The following is a 22,752-nucleotide window of genomic DNA, read 5'->3' as shown; positions in this document are numbered from 1 at the left end:
TAAATAAGGTAGGTAAATATTTCCTCATTAAGACATAGCTCCAAAACAGCTCTTAATGATTCTTAGACCAAATTTTTTTTAATAAGATGCCTTACTATAAACAGCAAAAACAGCTATATTAAATTCACCCAAGAGCTCATGACATTTAAAACTTTTTTAAAAATTAAATTAAAATTTTTTTACCAGCTTTATTGAGATATAAAAAAATGCATGTATGTAATTTGTACAACTGGATGAGGTCAGAGTCATGCAAATACCCACAACACCATCGCCACAGTCAAGACAGTAGACATAACCAGAGGGTTTTCTTGTGTTCCTTTGCAGGTTTTTGTTTGTTTGTTTGTTTGTTTAGGATTTTTTTTTTATTTATTTGACAGATCACAAGTAGGCAGAGAGGCAGGCAGAGAGAGACAGGAGGAGGAGGCAGGCTCCCTGCTGAGCAGAGAGCCCGATGTGGGACTTGATCCCAGGACCCTGATATCATGACCTGAGCCGAAGGCAGAGGCTTTAACCATTGAGCCACCCAGGCGCCCCTTTTGGTTTGTTTTTATGGTAAGACTACTTCACATGAGATCTACCCTCTTAGCAAATTTTGAAGGGCGCAATATAAGACCACATTGTTAACTATAGGTACAAAGCTGTGGAGCAGATTGCTAGACTTACTCATTTAGTAAAACTGAAACTTTACACCCATGGAATAACAACTCCCATTTCCCTCCCCCCTCATCTCTGGCAACCCCTATCGTATTCTCTGCTTCTACGAGTTTGACTCTTTTAGATATCTCATAGAAGCGGAATCATACAGTATTTGTCTTTTTATGACTGGCTTGTTTCCCTTGGCCTAATGTCCTTCAGGCTCATCCACATTTTCCCAAATGACAGGATTTCCTTTTTTAAGGCTGAATAATATTCCATCATAAGAATACACCACATTTTCTTTATCTGTTCATCTGCTGATGGACACTCTGTTGTTTCCATATGCTAGTCATTGTGAATAGTGCTACAGTGGACATGGGAGTGCAGGTATCTCTTGGAGATCCTGATTTCAGTTCTTTGGGGCATATGCCCAGAAGTGGGGTTGCTGAATCATATGATAGTTATATTTTTAATTTTATGAGGAATCTCCATACTGTTTTCCACAGTTGCTATACCATTTTACATTCCCACCAACAGGGTACAGGGTTCTAAATTCTCCAAACCTTGCCAACATATGTTATCCTTTTCTAAATAGTAGCCATCCTAAGAGGTATGAGGTGATAACTCACTGAGGTTTCACTTTGTATTTCTCTGACAATTAATGATGTTGGTCACCTTTTTATATGTCTATTGGTCATTTGTGTGTCTTCTTTGAAGAAATGTCTATTCAAGTCCTTTGCCCATTCTTTTTTTTCTTTTTTAAGATTTTATTTATTTATTTGACAGAGAGATCACAAGTAGGCAGAGAGGCAAAAGGGAGGAGAAGCAGGCTCCCCACTGAGCAGAGAGCCCGACGTGGGGCCCCATTCCAGGACCCTGGGATCATGACCTGAGCCGAAGGCAGAGGCTTTAACCCACTGAGCCACCCAGGCGCCCCAAGTCCTTTGCCCATTCTTGACATTGGTTTTGGCAATAATTTCTTGAGATGAGACAAAAGCACAGGCAACAAAAGCAAAAATAGACAATTGGGATTATATCATCAAACTAAGAAGCTTTAATCAACAGAATGAAAAGGCAACCTACAGAATAGGAGAAAATATTTGTAAAACACATATCCGATAATTTCCAAAATATATAAGGAACTCATAAAACATGATAGCACAATAAATAAATCATGACATTTCTTTACTCTTTGTTTTAAAAATGTTAGAAGTTACACAAAAGTGGAGATTAATATAATTCACTGCCCCTAGACCCTATCATTTCACTTCATGATTACCAATACTAAATAGCAATACTAAAACTGATCACAACTTTTTTGAATTTGGGAAATCCTTGATGCTGGAAAAACAGTAGCTAATATAGGGCCTCTGTTATGAGGTGTCCAGTGACCAAGAACATTCTGAACAGAGATCTTCCTCTATTTCTTAATCAGACTATTTGTACAGCTAAAAGGAGAGTGGTTGCCTGTCTCTGTATGGCTATGGAGGGTTCAAGCCTGACACTAGTGAGTACTGTACCCTGCTTAGCTCATTTGGAAAAACAAAATGCAACAAGACTCTCCAGGACTATTTTACACACAGCAAAAATGTTCAGGGCACTGTTCTATGTACTCAAACAATAGAATATCATTGGCAAGTAACATATTCAGCAAATTTCTCTAAACGAGCTTACTGCGGAGTATCACTATGGAAAAGATGGACCACTAGGATCGCTCAAGACAAGTACAGGACTGGTGTAGTCCTAGTAGCCCTGAGGGTACCACACTGGCTTATATCAATACGACCATGGACCGAGATTATTTTAGAACCCATAAATGGAAAGGAATTAAGAATATACATCTCTGTTTCTTTTGACAACAATCAAAACTAACCAGGTCACCCTAAAAGAATCAGATTTTTTAGAAAAGAATCTTTTTTTCCCCGAAAGTTGGTCAACAAGATGTTCAACTCTGTTATGGAAGCCAACGATTTGTTAAAAGGTTTGACAGCAACACCGTCACTCAACTAGTCTACCAGGGAGTACGGTAGACTCTGGTGTAATTCAAAAACACAGCCTATAAGTGGTTCTAAACTAAGAAGCTGGCTCTATATGTAATCTGGCAAATAAAAACGAGCTGGCTATATGGACTTGCCATTTTAGTAAGATGAACTTGGTCTGGGTTAGCATGCTTCCCTGTACCACAGAAATACCGACAGGGCCAGCAACAATTTCTCCTGTTGAATATCATGGGAAATCTTTGGGAAGATAAGTTATCTCCTCCAAATTACAGAAACTGTAGAGGTAATTCTTGGAGGAAGCCATTGTTGTTTTGGGAACAGAAGGAAGGTAGGGAGAGGGGGCCATGAGAAATGTACATTCAAGAGCAGCACTGCCCAAAATTTCCTGCAATGATGGAAGTATTCTATAATTAACACTAATACAGTAGCCCCACGTGACGGTTTAGCATTTAAAATGTGGTTACTGTGATTAAGGATCTGAATTTTAAATTATATTTTAGTTCATTTAAATGTTATTTTATTTTTATTATGTTCAGTTAGCCACCATATAGTACATCTAAATTTTAAAATAAATACTTATATGTGGCTCGCTGGTGGCTGCTGTATGGGACACGGCAACTCTAGAGATATCAAGCCAAGTCCCATCATCAGAATTAATTTTTTATTTTAGCATGTGGGCATGCCAAGTGTGGAGGACTACAAAGTCATTATCAAGGTGAGTAAGCACTTTTAAGAATCAAATGAACCTCTTCAAATCTCAGTAATGACTAGAAGATTACTCTGGTTCTGCTTCCCAAGAAGATATTCAAATTTCATTATTAGAAGACAATCTAAGAATAGAAGTTAAGGTATAATTATTCTGCTATTAAAAATTATGAGCTAGTCTAGGATTGTTTTTAAAGAAAAATTGTTTTTTTTTTTTTAAGGAAAATTACTCATTTAAGCCAGAATCTAAGAGAAGATCAAAGTATAATGATCCGATGACAATTTCTGTCAGAATACCACAAAAAAGGATAATGACCTCTAGGCTAATGCATGAAGATTCAGATTTCTTCCACAGGTACCAATGTGTAGTAGTTAAAAGCTAGTAGAGAGATCTGGGTTCAAATCCTGACCCTGCCACTTACTAGTTTTGTAAATTCAGGTAAACTGGAGTTTCTGTGTTCTCATTCTTTAAATGGGAATAGTAACAGGCCATGACTATTATGTGAAAGTTAATACATGAGAAGACTAACACAGAATCTGTAATATAAAAGATACTCAGCAAATGATACTAGTAGCTGTTTTGTTTTATTGTTGTTATTCAAATACCATGGGCCCTTCTATTCTCAGCAAGGGAAATTTCAACAACTGTGCAGATCCAGGGATTAAAAACCACAGAGAAAAACACATCTTTATTTTGCTTATAATAAACTTAAACAGATCTTTTAGGAAATTCTTAAAAAATATGTACTAGGGACACATTTTCCAAAGAAAAGCTTATCCAAATCATTTTCCTTTGGGAGACTGGGCGATACTCTTTGAGGGACTGCACCCGAGGAGGGGAGAACCTTCAGGAGGTTAAGCGAGGTTACCAAAAACTCAGTTCATAGGAAAAAAAAAAAAAAAAAAAAAAAAAGCTAAAATTTCCCAAGAAGACCTGTAGTTTATATACAATCATTTGAACTGATACGGAAAACAACCTACTAGGTGGGAACACTGGCTGAAATTCTTTACTTTCATATCAGAATGTTAACTCTAACTTTCCCTGTTTTCAAAGCGTATGGTTTGATAGTGTGGATAGCAATGTCAATATTCAATATTCAAATTTCAATATTCAAAGACTGCAGCAAACTATTACTTCCATTTTGTTGTTGTTGCTGCTGTCTAGCTGCCATTAAATGCCTAGCTGAGAAAGCGATTTTTAAGCAACATCTAAGAGAAAAAAAAATTATTTTAAGTATCATGAAAATGTGGGTGCCTGGGTGGCTCAGTCAGTTAAGTATCACTAAAATTTGTCCTTGTATCAAAGGAGATAGATGGACCATCATATGGATGGATGGATCCATCCATAGATGGATCAGATCATCAGATGGTCCATCAGATAGATGGACCATCACCTAGGTTAAAATATCATTAACCTAGTGCCCCTTAGCAGAATCATTGTCACAGCTTTGATGTTATGCCTTGCTTTTATCAAGAATTATCATAAGGAACAGCAATATTGTTTCTGTGTTGTCCATTACCTTGCATGATGTCTCATATACCAGCAATTCGCACGAAGAATTCATTTTAGAACTTAATACCAGGGAAAAAGTTTTCTGTTCTTGAAAAATTATTAGGCACCCACATTTTCAATAACAACAATGTGATCCATTGTATTTACATTTTTTTTGTTCCTGCTGGTGGGAAGCTCAAAGCCAACTTTAGGCTCAAACATGTCTATCAATCTATATATCTCGATCTATTTTAGCTTTTGTCATTAGCAAAACCTCCTCCCTGCTTTGGGTTTGATTTCCCTTTTATTAACCTTATTGTATATATATTTCACGGTAAGGACTACAAATCCTTTTTGAAACAGACTATAAATAAAAATGTATACTAAACACTTACCTATTAACCTTTAAAAAGAGGAGAGTCTCACATCCATAAATTCTACAATCATCTTTATGATAAAAGATAACCCTAAAGGTACACATCATTATAGCAAACTTTGAAAGATATTTTGAGTTAAATGGATTCGAAGTCTTTAATATTTCTCATCAAAGTATAATAAAACATCTAGTCAGCTGGAGAAAAGCAATTGCTTAGAGATTTTATGTGCTATTTAGAATAAATCTTAAGAGCTTAATGAAGTTGTAATGTATTATCCCTATCAAAAGGATGACTGCAAACAAAGGATGTAAGAATTCTTCTCTGATTAATAATGAAGATGCAGTGAAATAAATCAAAAGCAAATGGATTTCTCAATTAATAAAATATTTAGCATCCCTGAAATACACCATTCCATAATATACGAATTCTGGCCAGGTACCATAAACCTAACCTTTGTGGGTCTAAAAATATCTTGAGTTTATAAAGGCACTTTCCATATTGAAAGAGTAAAAGGGAAATTTATATATTACTTCACACATCCACAGAGACTTTGTGCTACTTCTGAGAGGCCAGGTAAACCATCTAACTTCCGTTCTTCTGAACCTGTTTTAATTTCCACCCTTCTTAGCTAGATACGGGTTGGCATTTCCACTTTAGCTGCATAGTGCAAGCAAGAGAACTGAAGAGCAAAACATAGGAATAGCAAACATCTGCCATTTTGTTTCCAGTCTGCTCCTGCATCTTCTGCATTGAGAACACTGTCTCTCCAGCACTCTCAGTCCAAGTGGTTCAGAGGGGGCCGCAGCCACCTGAAGCTAGGGCTCCAGGAATGAACACATGGCACAGAGCCCGCCATGCCTTTTGTGCTAAAATATCTTCCTTATATAAGTGTGTTCTTTTCACATATAGGATACCTAAATTCCAGAAACAATGACTGGGAACAAATCTGGTCATAGACATTCTTTATAAATAATCCTGTACTTCGCTTTACAATTTACAAAGTACTTTAAAATAGGGTAGATATTCGTCCTGTTTCATATGTGAGAAAATTAAAGTTCAGGAAGACTGGCTCATCTAATCTAATCTAGCTCTATCTAAACTCTGTAACCTACTGACTCTACTTTTTTTTTTTCTAAGATTTTATTTATTTATTTGACAGACAGAGATCACAAGTAGTCAGAGAGGCAGGCAGAGAGAGAGGAGGAAGCAGGCTCCCCGCTGAGCAGAGAGCCTGATGCGGGGCTGGATCCCAGGACCCTGAGATCATGACCTGAGCCGAAGGCAGAGGCTTAGCCCACTGAGCCACCCAGGTGCCTCCCTACTTTTAAATTCTATCCATTACCCCTCGTCCCTCCCCCATTAAAGACCTGTTTACAATGATTCGATGACTAAAAATTAAAAGTGAACTAAAAAAATTGTTTCAGAGTTTCATGCAAAGATGAAAAAGCCAGTTCTTAGTCTCAAGGAGCTTTGGTGAGATGACCACTACACAAACTGGTGAAAGTACTAAATCAGTGGGGTACACAGGGATGTTTTACTTGAGGTTGGAGAACAATACTAGAAGGAAGTTAACTGACATTTGGGGGTGAGAATAGTCTTGCTTGCATGGGACTGTCCTACATACTGCAAAATGTTTAGCACTCTCCATGCCTATACCAGCGTCAGTCTTTGTCATAGCTTAAAAAAAAGCCCCCCATGTTTGTCTCCCTAAGCACTAGGGGATTGGAACTGTCCTACTTTGAGATCTACACAGGCTGTAGAATGGTGCTCTCTGCTGCCCTCTGCTGACATACAAAGGTAAGATCAAAGCTCTTAACAGAAAAAGGCCTGTCCTGTCCTTTGGAGAAAAATATCCCAAGAGCAAAGAAGGTGCATGGTGTTGAGGCTCTGTGAGGGCCCTGGGAATGTGGTGGTGAGGCTGAATAAAGGCTGGGAGCCACTCCTCCTGGTCTAGACGATAGCCAGTATTTGCCGTTTACTTGTCTTTGGCAAGTTGGCATGTTTGTAAAGGGAATAAAGGCTTGTCCTTATACAAACACACCCTGTCCTTATGCTGTAGTTTGCCCAGGGCTTGAACTAGGTCTTCTCTTTCTGATACAATGATTATTTGGGGCTGGGTGGTTACAGTCGGTTATAAAAAGGAGGCAAACTGGAACTGGGCCTCGAAGGGGAAGGATTTGGAGAAACTGGGTATGAGAGAATAAGGACAGTTGTTCAAAGATAGTTTTTATCAGGATGTCTGGGTGGCTCAGTTATGATCCCAGAGTCCTGGGATCAAGTCCACCATCAGGCTCCTTACTCAGCGGGGAGCCTGCTTCTCCCTCTGCCTGCTGCTCCCCCTGCTTATGCTCTCTGACAATTCAATAAAGAAAAATCTTGAAAGAAAAAAAAGACAGCTCATGTGAAATGTAAAGCTGATAAGGCACATACTAGTATTTTTATTCCAAGACAAGACTGTACGTGTACAAGAGCAGTAGCTATGGAACTGGAAGTCAGAGTGGATAACATGTTAACATGGAATCAAAACTGGCCTGTTTTTAAAGGAGCCTTACACGACTCTCCGTAAATGGGCTCACACTATACAGATTCACACTCAGCACCACAGCCCGCTGTTTATTATGAACACCAAGGAAGGGAACAGAGAGCACAGAACCCAAAACCATTTCAGCGAAGTATGTGTTTTAAAGTTTACTTGTAACTAGAATGATATGTGATGTCTAGGGAATACACTTTATACCAAATGCTGAAGCCACACTGGAAAGCTCTTGGTTTTCCCTTACATGTAATCATGCTACCCCCAAACAGGGTAATACCACCTTTACTACTAGTAGCAAAAGATAGTAGCTGCTACTAGTAGCAACCTGCTCCCAATCACTCAATCTATCTATCTACCTATATCTATACACATTTTAAGAATTTTACTTCTTCCTAGGTTCCAAATTACTCTCCTCAACTAGACTGAGAATTAAAGTTTTACATGTAATGTTCACGAAACGACCAATAAATAGATAGACCAGGGTATTGGTGGGGGCGGGATGAACATAGTGGTTACTTAATGGCCTGAAAAATCAATATATAAATCAAATATCCACATTTTTGTTGAATGCCATCTATGTTCAAGACACCTTGACATGTGTTTGGGGGGGGTGTATTTATAGGGATAAATCACAGATCCCGATCTCAACCTATTTCATTAAGTAAGATAGAAGCACAATCAGCAGCAAAATAAAAATTTCTATTGTGCCTTAAAATCATAACAGAATGTGGAGTCTATCCCCCAGTATTCGATCTCTTCTCTTTCCTTTTAGTTATAGAGCCTTTACCCCAACCCCACTCTTAACGTTTTAGGTGGGTGCATGCTATGCTGCTGAAGACTTTCTTCTCCTGGCTGTAGATGTGACCACATAACTGAGTTCTAGACAGTAGGGTGAGAGTGGAAGTGAGGTGGGTAACTTCCAGGTGTTCTTATCTAGGAAGCTAAGCTGCTGGTGCTGGATGCTCTTCCTTCCTGGGCTGAGTCAGCTTTTACTGTGCGGATGCCAATACCCCCAGGCAATAGCAGAGCAACAAGACCATTAACTTTGGGCTTTGAACGTTCTAGTGAATCAGAGTCCTCTATTTGTACGGAAATACCTGCCTACTTGAGGATTGTCAATGAAGGCCTTAGAAATAAGTCTTCCTTTTCTAAGCCATCAAATTTTGTTGAGACTCTTACTGCTGTTTAGCCTGTATCCCAACTAATATATTTTGTTCCCTAGTGCTATATGGTTATTTCCTAAATAAGACAAAGAAGAAATGATTGTTCCAGACATCTGAAGAAGAAATACTGACTCAGACGATCAAGGACCTGGGAGAAACTTTAAAAGTCAAATCTACTCTGTCTCCTTTTTTTTTTTTTTTTTAACATATGAAGAAATTGAGGTTCCGAAATTTCTCCATAGTCTTGGAATTTGCGCCAGAGCCAGGAAATGATCCCAGGTCTCCTGAGTATTTTGTAGTACATCATCTTGTCTGTGTGTAAGATCACAGGGACCATGATTGCTCCTTCTTTCTTTTCTTGACACATTAAGACTCACTCAGTACTCCTGGGACATAGAATACTGTCCTCAGTTCTAAAGGAAAGCCAGCAAGAATTTTTAAAAGACATGCGTTTTTGTCTCAAAGGTATCTGAAATCCAGCACAAGAGAAGATTCTAGGATAACTAGATGGTACTACTAAAACAAGGACAAAAAAACAAGAACATAGACCCAAACAATTAGTCGGCGATTCAACAAGCTCTAAGTGGAAATAGTCATACAAGTATTATAGAAGCCGTTTGCTCCTGATAACAAGTCCTTTGAAATTCAGAAAATATGACTAAAGAATACTTGAATCAATTCTTAAATGCTTTATTGAAACCTAATTAAACATGCCAGGGCCTGAAAATATATTTTTGATTCTTACAAAATTTCTTTTTTCCCTTAGCCAGGAAGTTTTAACACTTTAATCTTATAAAAATCATCCCAAAGCCTTCAGCCCAGGCATCTCTTCTGCGTTGGCTAGTCAACAACAGCCATTCTTTACCTCTGTGGGAAACTATACTCTCACTGAGGAGGAAGAGTTAATGCATATGTCATTGTAGGCACACAGTCTGCTCCAGAGCATGTGAAGAAAGGGGGAAGTTTGGGGGAGATACGAAAGGAAAGAATGCAAGGAGGGGGTTGCTCTGAGGTAGTTAATTAACTTCATTTAGTCATTCATAATAACTTGCTGTGCCCTCGAGCTGAGATCTGGTGATAAATACATAGTCCCTACCCTGAAGAACTTTACAGTCTAGAACTGGAAACTCTCCTTTCTTATTACATGTTCACATAGAGAGTTTGAGCTGGGATGGAATTGAAGGTGAAAGAATGCTTCCTCTCCACCCTTCTCCCCCCAAAAACACACCTTCATCTTTGGAGTTGGAAAAACCACTCCTGACCACCTTCACTTTGTTCCTGCATCCTATTCTGTTCTTTTTCATTCTGAGGCAGTCTTCAGACCAATCTACAGTTCCGTATTTTTCCTGCAGTGTCTAGTTGAGAATAATCTGGTCTCTCTGCCATCATAATCATCATTAGCTTTCAACTAGCCATAACAAGCAAGTGTTCCTGTTTCCCCTCAAAACCCACAAACACAGGGCCAATCTTAGAGCCACCCCTCCTGGCCTACGGAACATGACATCCACCTGTCATTGTAGTCTGGAAACAAAAGCAGGAGTGTTCCCCAGTCCCCTGTTGTGTTGTTGGTTGCCCCTGTCATGAAAGGATCACGGACGATGCTTGTTCAACTTCAGGGGGTGTATTAAGATCTAAAGAAAATTATTACCAATACTCTTGAAACATGTATTGGCCCTGAACTTTTAAATTAGCAAAGCGAAACCCCACTGAAGACCACCCGTAATGAAGGAGTGGCCTAAAAAGACCACATTTTCTTAGCATGTATTTTTAGTGTATTAAATGACTCAGAGCTCTGTATTAAATGGTCGTCGTTCAAAAGGTCACTCCTCTGGAAAAGAGGCTGGTGTCTTCAAGTTACTCTCACTATAAATGTAAGACAAGGTGTGTGAGGGGAGCATATGATCCAGAAAAAAAGATACTAAAACACAGTGTATCTTTTTCAACACTGCAACATTTGAAAAATAAAATGCACTTTCTAAGGAAGCGAGTTTGTTGGGAGCTTCCTTCTTAGGTAGGCTGTGAAATACTCACAGACTTCATGCTGAATGTACGCTCTGATTAGCTTTCATCACGAAGCTCTTCAAATTTAGGACGAGTTCCTTTATACTGTCCCGCATAAAGTCCTGATTACATTTTGAAGCCAATGAAAGCATGTTTTCTGCTGCTGCCACCTACTGCAAACTTGAAAAATATGCTTGAAAAATGTTAAAGACAAAATGCAGTCTATTCATGAAGAATAACTTACAAGTCAGATAAGTAGACTGAGATCAACATCATCATGTTTTACTTTTAATTAAGCTATAATTATTCCAAGAACTTGAATGATGATCAGTATGTTAATGTTGCATGAAGAAGGCAAATAAGCTAAGAACAGGCCACAGCTTGACCGACGTCTTTCTCTGGGCTACTTTATGCACAAAAACTAGTCTGTCTTTTCTGTTGAGAAAAAGCCAATGCAGAGCTACTAGAAAATGGAAGTAGAAAATACACTTTTACTAGTTTGAACAACTCTTGAGTTCAAAAATGATAAAGGTAGTTAAACACACAAATGAAGTGGGAGAAGGAGGAAAAGGTTCATGAACAGGTAATTTACAGAAACGGAGATGCAATGACCAGTGAGAAAAATATGTAAATTCAGTATTAAAGAACTGCAAATTAAAACAAAATGAGATACCAGATTCTCCTTGTAAAGTGTCTAAAATTGCTTTTTTACACGCGGTAATACACTATTTTAGAAAAGGTGTGGGGAAATAGACCTTTTTTTTTTCTTGAGTATAGTTGACACACAATGTTACGTTAGTTTTAGGTGTACAACATTGTGATTGGACAACTCTATACATTATGTTCTGCTCACACAAGAGTAAAGCTCCCATTAAACATACACTCTCATACACCTCTGGTGGTTAAATAATTGTTACAACTTTTTTGAAATGTAATTATTGGGCAAGAGGTATCAGTAGGCTTAAATTATAAATACCTTTTGATCCAAAATGCAACTTTAAGGGATTTATTCTAAATAAGTAACCAGAAATTTGTGAAAAGGGTCTAGCTATAAAGATTTCATGAAGTGGGGCGCCTGGGTGGCTCAGTGGGTTAAAGCCTCTGTCTTCGGCTCAGGTCATGATCCCAGGGTCCTGGGATGGAGCCCCGCATCAGGCTCTCTGCTCAGCAGGGATCCTGCTTCCTCCTCTCTCTCTGCCTGCCTCTCTGCCTACTTTGTGATTTCTGTCAAATAAATAAACAAAATCTTAAAAAAAAAAAAAAAGATTTCATGAAGTGTGGAAAAAAAGGAAGGAACACGATAATAGGTACTATGTAATCCTATATATACGTGTGTAGGATAGTCACACACACACACACACACACACACACACACACACACACACCCCTAGAAGACTATACACATAATATTAACCATGGTTATCTCTATATGTAGGTATAGGGATGATTTTATTTTTTTCCCTTTTAATCTAAATTTCTACATTATCTATGAAGTACAAATATATTACTTTTTGGAAAAAATAAAGTTTTAAAAGCTGCTCATAAGTGCTCATTGTTATTTTAACTTATCTAAATTATTTTAACTTTAAAAAAACTTGTTACAGTTTTCCCACTGTAATTTAATTTAATCTTAAGATTTTACTTACTTATTTGAGAGAGTGAGAGCAAGAGCACAAGCAGGGGGTGGTGCAGAGGGACAAAGGGAGAGGGAGAGGGAGAAGTAGACTCCCCTCTGAGCGAGGAGCTTGATGTGGAACTTGATCCCAGGACCCTGGGATCATGACCCAAGCCAAATGGCAGATGCCTAACTGACTGAACACCCAGGTGCCTGACCCCTGTAATTTTAAAGGAGATATCAAATTTCAAGACACAGCTCCCTGGAAACAATTTTGTGATATACTATGCTATAGTAGGTAATATATCTTTTCACAGAATGAGGGATGGTCATGGTTGGCATAGGCTTTGAGGAGGTAAGAGGGCTTGGTACTAAAAGCCTTGACAAGAAGGGGTGTGTGTGGGGGGGCACCTGGGTGGCTCAGTGGGTTAAAGCCTCTGCCTTTGGCTCGGGTCCTGGTCCTGGGGTCCTGGGGTCCTGGGATCGAGCCCCACATCGGGCTCTCTGCTCCGCGGGGAGCCTGCTTCCTCCTCTTTCTCTGCCTGCTTGTGATCTCTCTCTGTCAAATAAATAAATGATCATTTTTTTTTTAAAAAAGGGTGTGTGTGTGTGTGTGTGTGTGTGTGTGTGTGTGTGTATTATTTTGTTTTGTAAGAAAATAGAAAAGTGAGGATGGCAATAGGAGATTATGAGAAGAGTAGAAAGGAAGTTGGGAAACCTCCTCAGGGGGCACAGTCACTTGGTGAAAGAGGATGCCAGAGCTGGAGTCCCAGGGAACAGAGGGAACAGAAGAGGTTTGGATAGCTGCTGTGGAAAATGTAAATAGATATGAACTAAAGGCCACCAATCAGCAGTGAGGACCCAACCGAGGAGGCAAAACTATCATGGCAGCAGAAAGCATGATTAGGGAAGTCCAGTGGGTTGGGCAGAGTCAGAGGAGAAGGGGCCAACAGCTGACAAAGAGTGGAGGAGGTGAGACTTGAGGAATGGATTGTTGAAATGGCTACTGATGTCCCAAGCTGGACGAGGCATAAAGGGAAAGGGGTCAGGGCTATTTTCAGTTTGGTTACCACAGTGTCTACTACTATGTATGACACACAGTAGAACAGTCTGTGTTTAAGAAAATTTAAAAAAAGTGAGGAGAGACTGTGTAAAGGGAGAGGTGAGACAGCTGATAAAACTGAGTCCCTACTATTGATCAGATTCTCCAGGCACAGATAAGTATATCATCTTCAGTCTCTTATTGGCTAGACTTCTCTTTTGCCATGTATCTCCCTTTTGAAAATTTCCTGTGGCTTATCTACTCACTTTCCTGTCCTGTCCTTTGCCACCAAACTTCTTATAAGAACACTATATGCCAGGGCTGGCAGAACTATACACATACACATGCCTCTAGTCCTCCCCCCACACCCATGGCAGGTGTAGCCATAGATGGTGGCACTCTTTCCATTACAAATGTGCAAGATTGAACAGCTCTAACAAAGGACCTCGCATGCAGTAAGCATTCAACAGAAATTCACTGAGTGAATGAATGAATGCACGTCACACATCAAGGTAGATTTGGGATCTATCACATCTTCTGTTGCCCTTCTTATTCTAAAGTCTTACTAAAACTTGAATACCACCTATGCCAGTATGATTGAAAAGGAATAAATAATAGAACTTTATATGCTGTATCTGTGACCTTGCGGAAATGGGCTCCCTTTATGCTACTGGCAGTGGTACCTTCGGCTCTCCCCATACGCAAGAAGCCTTTGCTTAGGGTCTATCTACCTAGCTGTGTGCCAAGCTGTTTCCAGCTACAGTATTTTCCAGCCTGGAAGTGTTTTAGGATTAGGTATATCTTCATCTCCCCTGGTTTTTGTTTATCCCATCTCTATTCATTTTCCCTCCATTCTTCTAATTCAGCACCCTCCTAGGTGTCAACCATTTGCAGTACAGAGGACAAAACAACAACAACAACAAAAAACAAAAACAACAAACTCCCAAAACAAAAAACAATGCACTACATCCTTTTTTCTTTGCACACAGCAATTATCTTTGGTGAAACATTAATTCCACCTTGCAGGTAGGATTTGGCTGGGAAGTCCATTGTGGCAGACATATTCTTAAGGTGGCTCCCATGTCCTCCACTTCCTAATCTTCACACGGCTGTGTAAGCCCTCCCCTTGGAAGTGAATGAGACTTACTTCCAATCAATAAAATACAGACAAGGTACTGGGCGATTACATGCACATAATTCTATGATGTTGCTATATAAAACCACAGCGTCTGTCTTAGTGAAATCTTTCCCTGGCTAGCTGTCAGAAAGCAACTGGCCATTTGGGGAAACCCCACATGGCAGGAAATATGGTGGCTCCTAGGAACTGATGGCACCCTCTGGCCAACAGGTAATAACAACCAAAGGGGGGAAAAAAAACCCAAACTGAAGCTCTCAGTCCTCCAACCACAAGGAATTGAGTGATGTCAACAACCATGGAGTGCCCCAGAGGAGCTTCCAGATGAGAATCCAGCCCTGGGCAAACCTTGACTGAAGCCTTCCAAGACCTTAAGCAGAAAGCCCAACTAGGCCGTGTTGAGTCCTCTCCCACAGGAATAGAGGCTATAGATGTGTGTTGTTCTAAGCTGCTAGGTTTGTGATAATATTGTGATGCAGCCATAGGAAACTAATATACCCACAGAACTCACCACCATCCCAACTAGAGACCGCTTGGTTGGCACTTACAGAGGGCAACTAAAACCCTCCAGACACACCTAATAAAGATTATAATGGCATTATCGAATACTCCTGTTTATATAAATAATAGTGAGTAACATAACAGAGCAAACGTCCTGCCTGATGACTCAAATAACCATGGTTACAAACCTAATATTTTGTTAGCGACAGCCAATCAGTAGCCACGATCACACCTCATGCTATGTTAGTTAGTAAGGAGAATTCTGAAAAATATGGGAAATGTAGCCCTTGCCTTCCACTATCCTTTGTTTCCTCCCAGTCTTATCTATGTCATCTGGGAGTTTCTTTATAAAATAGGTTTCATTCCCGGTATGTTTCTAAAATAGCAAAAGCCTGGGGCACAGGTAAGATGCACGGAGCGGCTCACAGGCTGCATTCAAAACCACAGAAGGGGCAGATGTGTGGACTGGTTACGTGTCACAGCATAACAAACTGCCCCGAAACTTGGCAGCTTAAAACCACAAACGTGTATTATCTCACACCATTTCTAAAGGTCAAGAATCTGGGAGCAGCATAGGTGGGCGGTTCTGGCTCAGGGTCTCAGGAAGTTTCGGTCAAGCTGTTGACCACGGATGCAGTTCACTTCCATGGCTGCTTGTGGGAGGCCCTAGTTCCTTGCCATGTGGATCTTTCACCAGGGCTGTCAGAGTGTCCTCGTGACAGGGCAGCTGGCATTCCCCAGAGCAAGTTAGCAAAAGCAAGCAAAAAGCTGCAGTGCTTTTTATGCCCTAGTTTGGGGACTGGAAACTTTTTCTTAAAGGGCTAGACAGTAAATATTTTAGGTTTGCAGGCCATATTTTCTCTACTGTCACTACTCACCTCAGTTTTTGTTTTTGTGCAAAAACCACCACCTCTAATACATAAACAAATGGGCATGGTACGTGCTGATACAACTTTATAAAAACCGGCGGCCAGCCCATGGACCATAGTTTGCCAAGTGGTGGTCTGGCCTTCAAACCTATACACCCTCATTCTCCCTTTATTCATTAGAGGTGAGTTATTAGGTCCAGCCCTCACTCAAGGGGAAAGAAATCAGCTCTGCCTCTTGAATGAATGAATAAAAATATCTTAAAACCATGACAATGAACTGAACCCATAATACATAGAATGTGGGTTACATATTGCAGTAGTTCCCTAAGGCTACTGTAACTAATTACACAAAGGGGGTAGCTTAAAGCAACGGAATTTTATTCCCTCACAATTCTTCAAACTAGATGTGTGAAATCAGGGTGTTAGCAGGGCCATGCTCCCCCTGAAGACTCTAGGAAAGGATCCTTCTTTGCCCCTTCCTAACGTCTGGTGGCTCTTGGGAATCCTTGGCAGTCTTTGGTTTGTAGCTGCTTTGCTCCCATCTCTCCCTCTGTCCTCACAAACCCCTCTTCTCTATGTGTATATCTGCATGTCCTCTCCTCTTCTTACACTTCAACCCACCACAACACAGAAAAGTGTGCCCCTCCAAATTCATACTTACCTAGAACTTTAGAATGTAACCTTATTTGTAATTAGTCTATGTAGATGTAATTATTTAAGCTAATATGAGGTCATACTAGATAGAGCGGGCCTTAAAATCCAATGACTGGTGTCCTTATAAGAAGAGGAAAGGCTACACACTTAAACCCTAAAATATGCAACGGAAGTTCCTCATAAGACTCAGAATGAAGTACAAACTCCTGACCTTGGCACATAAAGCCATTTCTGAAGCGATCCCACCAACTTCTCTGTCCTCATTTCCTACCGCTCCTAGTTCTAGGCTCCAGCCAAAGTGAACTGCTTATTCTCCTCACCTACAGGTACTTGGCCTTGTTGTTGCCTCTCGATAGAGTGCTGTCAACTCTTGCTTTTTACTACTTCTCCTTTAAGACTTTGTTCAAATATATCTTCTGTCAGAAACCCTTGATGACCTTTTGGGATCTGTTGGAGGTCCTTCCTCTGTTTCCACAGTACCCTGTGCATATTTAACATATTTCTATATAGTGACTGGAGTATATGTTTATATTTTGCACTAAACCCTAAGCTTCTTAAAGTCAGTAACTGTGTCATTTTCATTCCTGTGTCCTCAGCATCTAGCGGAGTACTTAAATAAACAGAAGTGTTCCAGAAATGTTTGTTAGTTGAATAAGGTTACAGAATTTTCTTCCTACAAATTCTTAAGCACAAGATAAAATATTTTTGGGCTGGGATAATTTTAACCCAGTCTTTCATGACCACAGCAGGTTGGATTGGATAGTCCAATAGCTACTAGGCCTGGGCAACGGAGGCCTACTGGCACACACCTGGCCCGCATCTGCCACACGTAAGTGCAAGCATGTTGATAAATACTGTTCTGAACCCTTTCTACCACTCTCTACCTACCAGGCAATAGGAACTAAGAAGTAGTATTGAATATTCTATTTTTATAATACATAAATCAAAGTAGAAATGTGCTTTGTCTTTTTTCTTTCTTGATACTTGGAAGCCCCTTACTTTAGCAATGGAAATTTGGTTACCTGATAGCAAGAATATTTTTTATTTTTATTGAGATAATTGCAGATTCACATACAGTTATAAAAAATAATAGAGAGATTCCTTGTAAATTCTGTCCAGTTTTCCCCAACAGTAACATTTTGCAAAACTAGAATATAATATGTATCACAAACAGGAGAGCGACATTGATATGATCTGCCAGTATTAGATTTCCCCAGTTTTATTTGGATGTGTGTGTGTATTACAGTCTATATGATTTCATCATCTGTGTACGTTCACTTATCCACCACCGCAGTTAAACTGGAGTTCCAATGTTGCAAGTAATCCCTCATGTTAACCCTAATGCAGTATAATTCTACTACATCCCATCTTTTGTGTTCTTACTGTCATGTATTTTATATCTTTAGTTCTTATATTTTATAAGAAATGATATAATATTAATTAGCTGACTATAATAACTTAAGGATACATAGTAAAATCTCTGGAGCAAGAACTAAAAATATTGAAAAGCCATAGCTCAACAATCATTAGATCAATCAATTAGATGAATACTATAAAATATTTGATAAACTTCAATCAATCAATCAATCAGTCAGAAAAGGAAATAGGGCACAAAAGCCAGATCGGATAAATAGAAAACAAAAAAGTACACCTAAGTGCAACCATATCACTGAATACATTAAATATAGAAGGACTAGAAGGTAGAAACTGTGAGACTGGATTAAAAAAAAAAAAAGCAAGACTCAGCCATATGCTATTTATAAAAAAGACACCTCAAATATAAAACCACAGACAGTTCTAAAGTAAAAGGTAGGCGGGGGGAGGAGTACCATGCAAATACTAAGTATAAGAAAGTTCCTGTAACTATATACGATCAGTCAGCCAAAGTAGATATCAAGACACATTACTAGCAGAAATAGAAAGGGAGATTTAATAAACATAAAAGAGCCACTTCATCAGGAAAACCTAACAACTCTAAATACAGTTGTACTCAACAGCAGAGTTTTCAAGCACAAAACTGACAGAACTAAAGAGAGAAATCGGTGAGTCCACAATCACAGAGACTTTAAAATCCCTTTCTCAGTTACAGATGGTACTAGGCCAAAAAAAAAAAAAAAAAATCAGTAAGCAGATAGATTTGAACAGTATTCTCAACCATCTTAACCTGACATTCACAAAACACCACACTTAACAACTACAGAATTTGTGCAAAGAAGATTCACCCACATAGACCTTATTCTGGGCCTTAAAATGAGTCTCAGTAAATTTCAAAAGACTGAAGTCTTTTTATCTATTCTTTTATATATCAATAAGATAGCTTATCTAAAAAATCCCTGTGGGGGCACTTGGGTGGCTCAGTCAGTTGAGCAACCAGCTCTTGGTTTCAGCTCAGTTCACGATCTCAGGGTGGTGAGACAAACCCTGCATCAGGCTCCATGCTCAGCAGGGAATCTGCTTGAGGTTCTCTATTTTCTCTCCAACTCCCTCTGCTGCTTCTGCTGCTCACACTCTCTCTCTCTCTCAAATCAATAAATGAATTGTTTAAAAAAATAAATCCCTGTAATGTTTGCATACTAAAAAACACATCTAATGGCCCATGAGTGAAAAAACAAATCATAAGGAAAATGAGATTTCAAACTAAATGAGATTGAAGAAAGCATATCAAAATGTGTGAGATACAACTAAACCAGCCTAGAGGATATTTTATAGCTTTAAATGTGTAGTTTAGAGAAGAATTTAAAAGCAATGATCTGGGGGTGCCTGGGTGGCTCAGTGGGTTGGGCCTCTGCTCTCGGCCCAGGTCATGATCCCAGGGTCCTGGGATTGGGCCCCACATCTGGCTCTCTGCTCAGCAGGGAGCCTGCTTCCCCCTCTCTCTCTATCTGCCTCTCTGCCTACTTGTGATGTCTCTCTCTCTCTGTCAAATGAATAAATTTAAAAAAAAATATTTAAAAAAATTAAAAAAAAAAAAAAGCAATGATCTGTTTCTACCAAAAAAGGCTGGGAAAAGTAGAACAAACTAAACCCAAAGAAAGAAGAAGAAATATTAAAGTTAAGAACAGAAACCAGTGAAATTAAGAAACAGAAAATGAATAAATTTTCCATAGATAATTTTTTAAAATATTAATAAAATTCTCAATACCTTAGCAAGACTGATAGGGAAAAAAGAAAAACAAAAAACAAAAAACAAATTGTGTTAAGTGAAAGAAGCCAATCTGAAAGGTTACATACATATAATCCCAACTATATGGCATTCTGAAAAAAGGCAAAACTATGGAGACAGTAAAAAGATGAGCAGTTGCCATAAAAATGTATTGTTATTGGTTCATCAACTGTAACAAATGTACCATACTACTGTGAGATATTAATAATAGGGAAAACTGAGTGTGGGGATGAGGAAGAATATGAAAACTTTTTGTACTTTTTGCTCATTCTCATATAAACCTAAAACTGCTAAAAATAGTGTATTAATTAAAAAAATTAAAAATTGTCATTAGGAATGAAAGAAGGGCTATCATATCAGACACTGAAGACACTAAGAACAATAAAAAGATATTATGACTGTTACTCCAATATATGCAACAATGTAGATAATATGGACAAATCTTAAAAAACACAAATTACTTAAACTTTCTTAAAAAGAATTAGAAAACTCTAAGTTTCATATATCTATTAAAGAATTCATAATAAATCAAATTCATAATAAAAATGTTCCCCCCCAAAAAAAAGCTCTAGGCCCATGTGGATTTACCAGGGGTAAGATCAAACATTTACCACCATCACTACCACACTACCACCACCCACCACTACTAATGAAAATACAAATTCTACACAAACTCAGAAAACACAGGAGGAGGAAACACTTTCTAATTCATTCTAGAATGCTAGCATAGCCCTGGTACAAAAACATGATGAAGACATTATTAAAAACAAAGTTACAAACCAATACCCTTTATAGATACTGACATTCCTCATTGCATCTCACAAAGATGCAAAAATGCTCCACCAAACACTAGTAAATTGAACCTATGGTGCATGTGTTTATTTATTAATTGATTGATTTGTAGGCTCATACCCAGCACAGAGGCCAACATGGGGCTTGAACCCATGACCCTGAGATCAAGACCTGAGCTGAGATGGAGTTGGATGCCTAACCAACTGAGCCATCCAGGTGCCCCATGAATCTACTGAATTTTTTGAACACATAGCACAACATGACTGAAATGGCATTTATTTCAAGAATGCAAAGTTGGTTTAATGTCAGAAAACTCAAACAATATAACATTAAGAGAATAGCAATACAATCATCCCAGTAGATATAGCAAATGCATTTGACAAAATTCATACAAAAAAATCTCATTAAACTAGGAACAGAAGACAGCCTCTTCAAACTATAAAACGTATCTACAAAAAACTTACAGCAATACCATGTTTATGATGAAACATGAAATGCTTTTCTACAGAGACTGGGAACAAGACAAGGATATCTACCCTCACCACTACAATTCAACATACATAGGAAGTGCTCAGGGCAAGGCCTGACACACAAGCGTTCAGTAAATGTCACTAGCTTCTTCGTTGAAGGAGGTACCTGTTCAGCTTTAATAGATATTGCCAGTTTCCCAAAGAGGTTGGTGTGGACTCTTTTTAAAATGATCTCTTACTGTTCTTAAAAATAAACTATTTTTATAATAACTAGTCACCCAGAATAACCATCGTTAATGTTTTTGTACATTACCTTTCAGTCCTTTAATTGCATGTTTGTTAAGTAGCTAGGATTGTGGTTTTTATGCAGTTTTGTATCTTGCATTTTAAACTTAACAGTAAAACATAAACATTTTCCCATGCTTTGGAAAACTTAAAGACTTGTGTATGTGCGATTTTAATAAATTAGGAAACTTATTTTGTTCTTATTTACAAGTTCTGAAAAAAATATTTTGTACTCTATCAAACATTTTAAAACAGCATTTATAATATTAAATAAATCATATCTTGTTATGAAATTCATAGCCAACTTTTCTTTTTAAAACTTTTTTCTAGTTTTATTGAGGTCTAATTGATAAATAAAAATTATAGTTAAGGTGTACAAGGTGATAGTTTGATATATATTTTCATTATGAAAGGATAACCACAATCAATTAACCCTTTAGCCAATATCTTCCATCTTCCCTACCTCCCAGTCTCTGATAACTACTGATCTACTCTCTGTTTCTGAGTTCCGTGTTTTCAGATCCCACATATAAGTAAGATAGAACAGTATTTTTCTTTCTGAATTAGTTTACTTAACATAATATCCTCTGGATTCATCTTTGTGGTCACAAATGGTGGTGTTTTTCCTTCTTGTGGCTAAATGATACTCCATTGTATATATACACCATATTTTTTGTATCCATTCATCCACTGATGGACATGTAGGTTGTTTCTGTATCTTGGCTATTGTGAGCATGGGAGAACAGATAGCTCTTCAAGATCTAGATTTCATTTCCTTTGGATACATAACCACTATGGGCTTGATGGATAGTATTGTAGTTCTACTTTTAATTTTTTGAGGAACCTCTACATTGTTTTCCGTAATGATTATACCATTCTCTCTTCTTCTGATATTAAGCCACTTTCTACTATTGGGTTTTCATCTAGTGAGTTTTCATCACTGAGTATATGTTCATTAGAGATACTGAATGATAATTTGCTTAATAATGCATATCTTTTTAAAGATTGTATTTGTTTGAGAGAGAGAAAGTGAGAGGGAATAAGCACAAGCCGGGGGAGAGGCAGAGCGAGAAGCAGATTCCCCATTAAGCAGGGAGCCTGACTTGGGGCTTGATCCCAGGACTCTGGGATCATGAACCAAGCCAAAGGCAGACACTTAAATGACTGAGCCACACACGTGGAAACGATACTGCATATTTTTAACTAATTTAACTAATTTGAGGAACACTGTTAAAAATGTTTGGAAAATTTTATTGGGTATTTTTAAAATTATATTGTTAAATGTTAAAATGTATTAGCATCATTGATATCTATTT

At 38.5% G+C, this 22,752-nt stretch overlaps 1 protein-coding gene across 4 annotated transcripts in view; it reads right to left on the bottom strand.

Moving 5' to 3' along the window:
- The window catches only part of MAP3K13 (mitogen-activated protein kinase kinase kinase 13), a 161,725-nt gene that overhangs the window by 91,819 nt on the left and 47,154 nt on the right, over positions 1 to 22,752 (bottom strand). The window lies entirely within an intron of this gene.

This window comes from Lontra canadensis, unplaced genomic scaffold (assembly GCF_010015895.1).
Source record: "Lontra canadensis isolate GAN:19392208 unplaced genomic scaffold, GSC_riverotter_1.0 scaffold56, whole genome shotgun sequence".
NCBI classification, from domain to species: domain Eukaryota; kingdom Metazoa; phylum Chordata; class Mammalia; order Carnivora; family Mustelidae; genus Lontra; species Lontra canadensis.
This window is presented reverse-complemented; position numbering and strand designations above follow the sequence as displayed.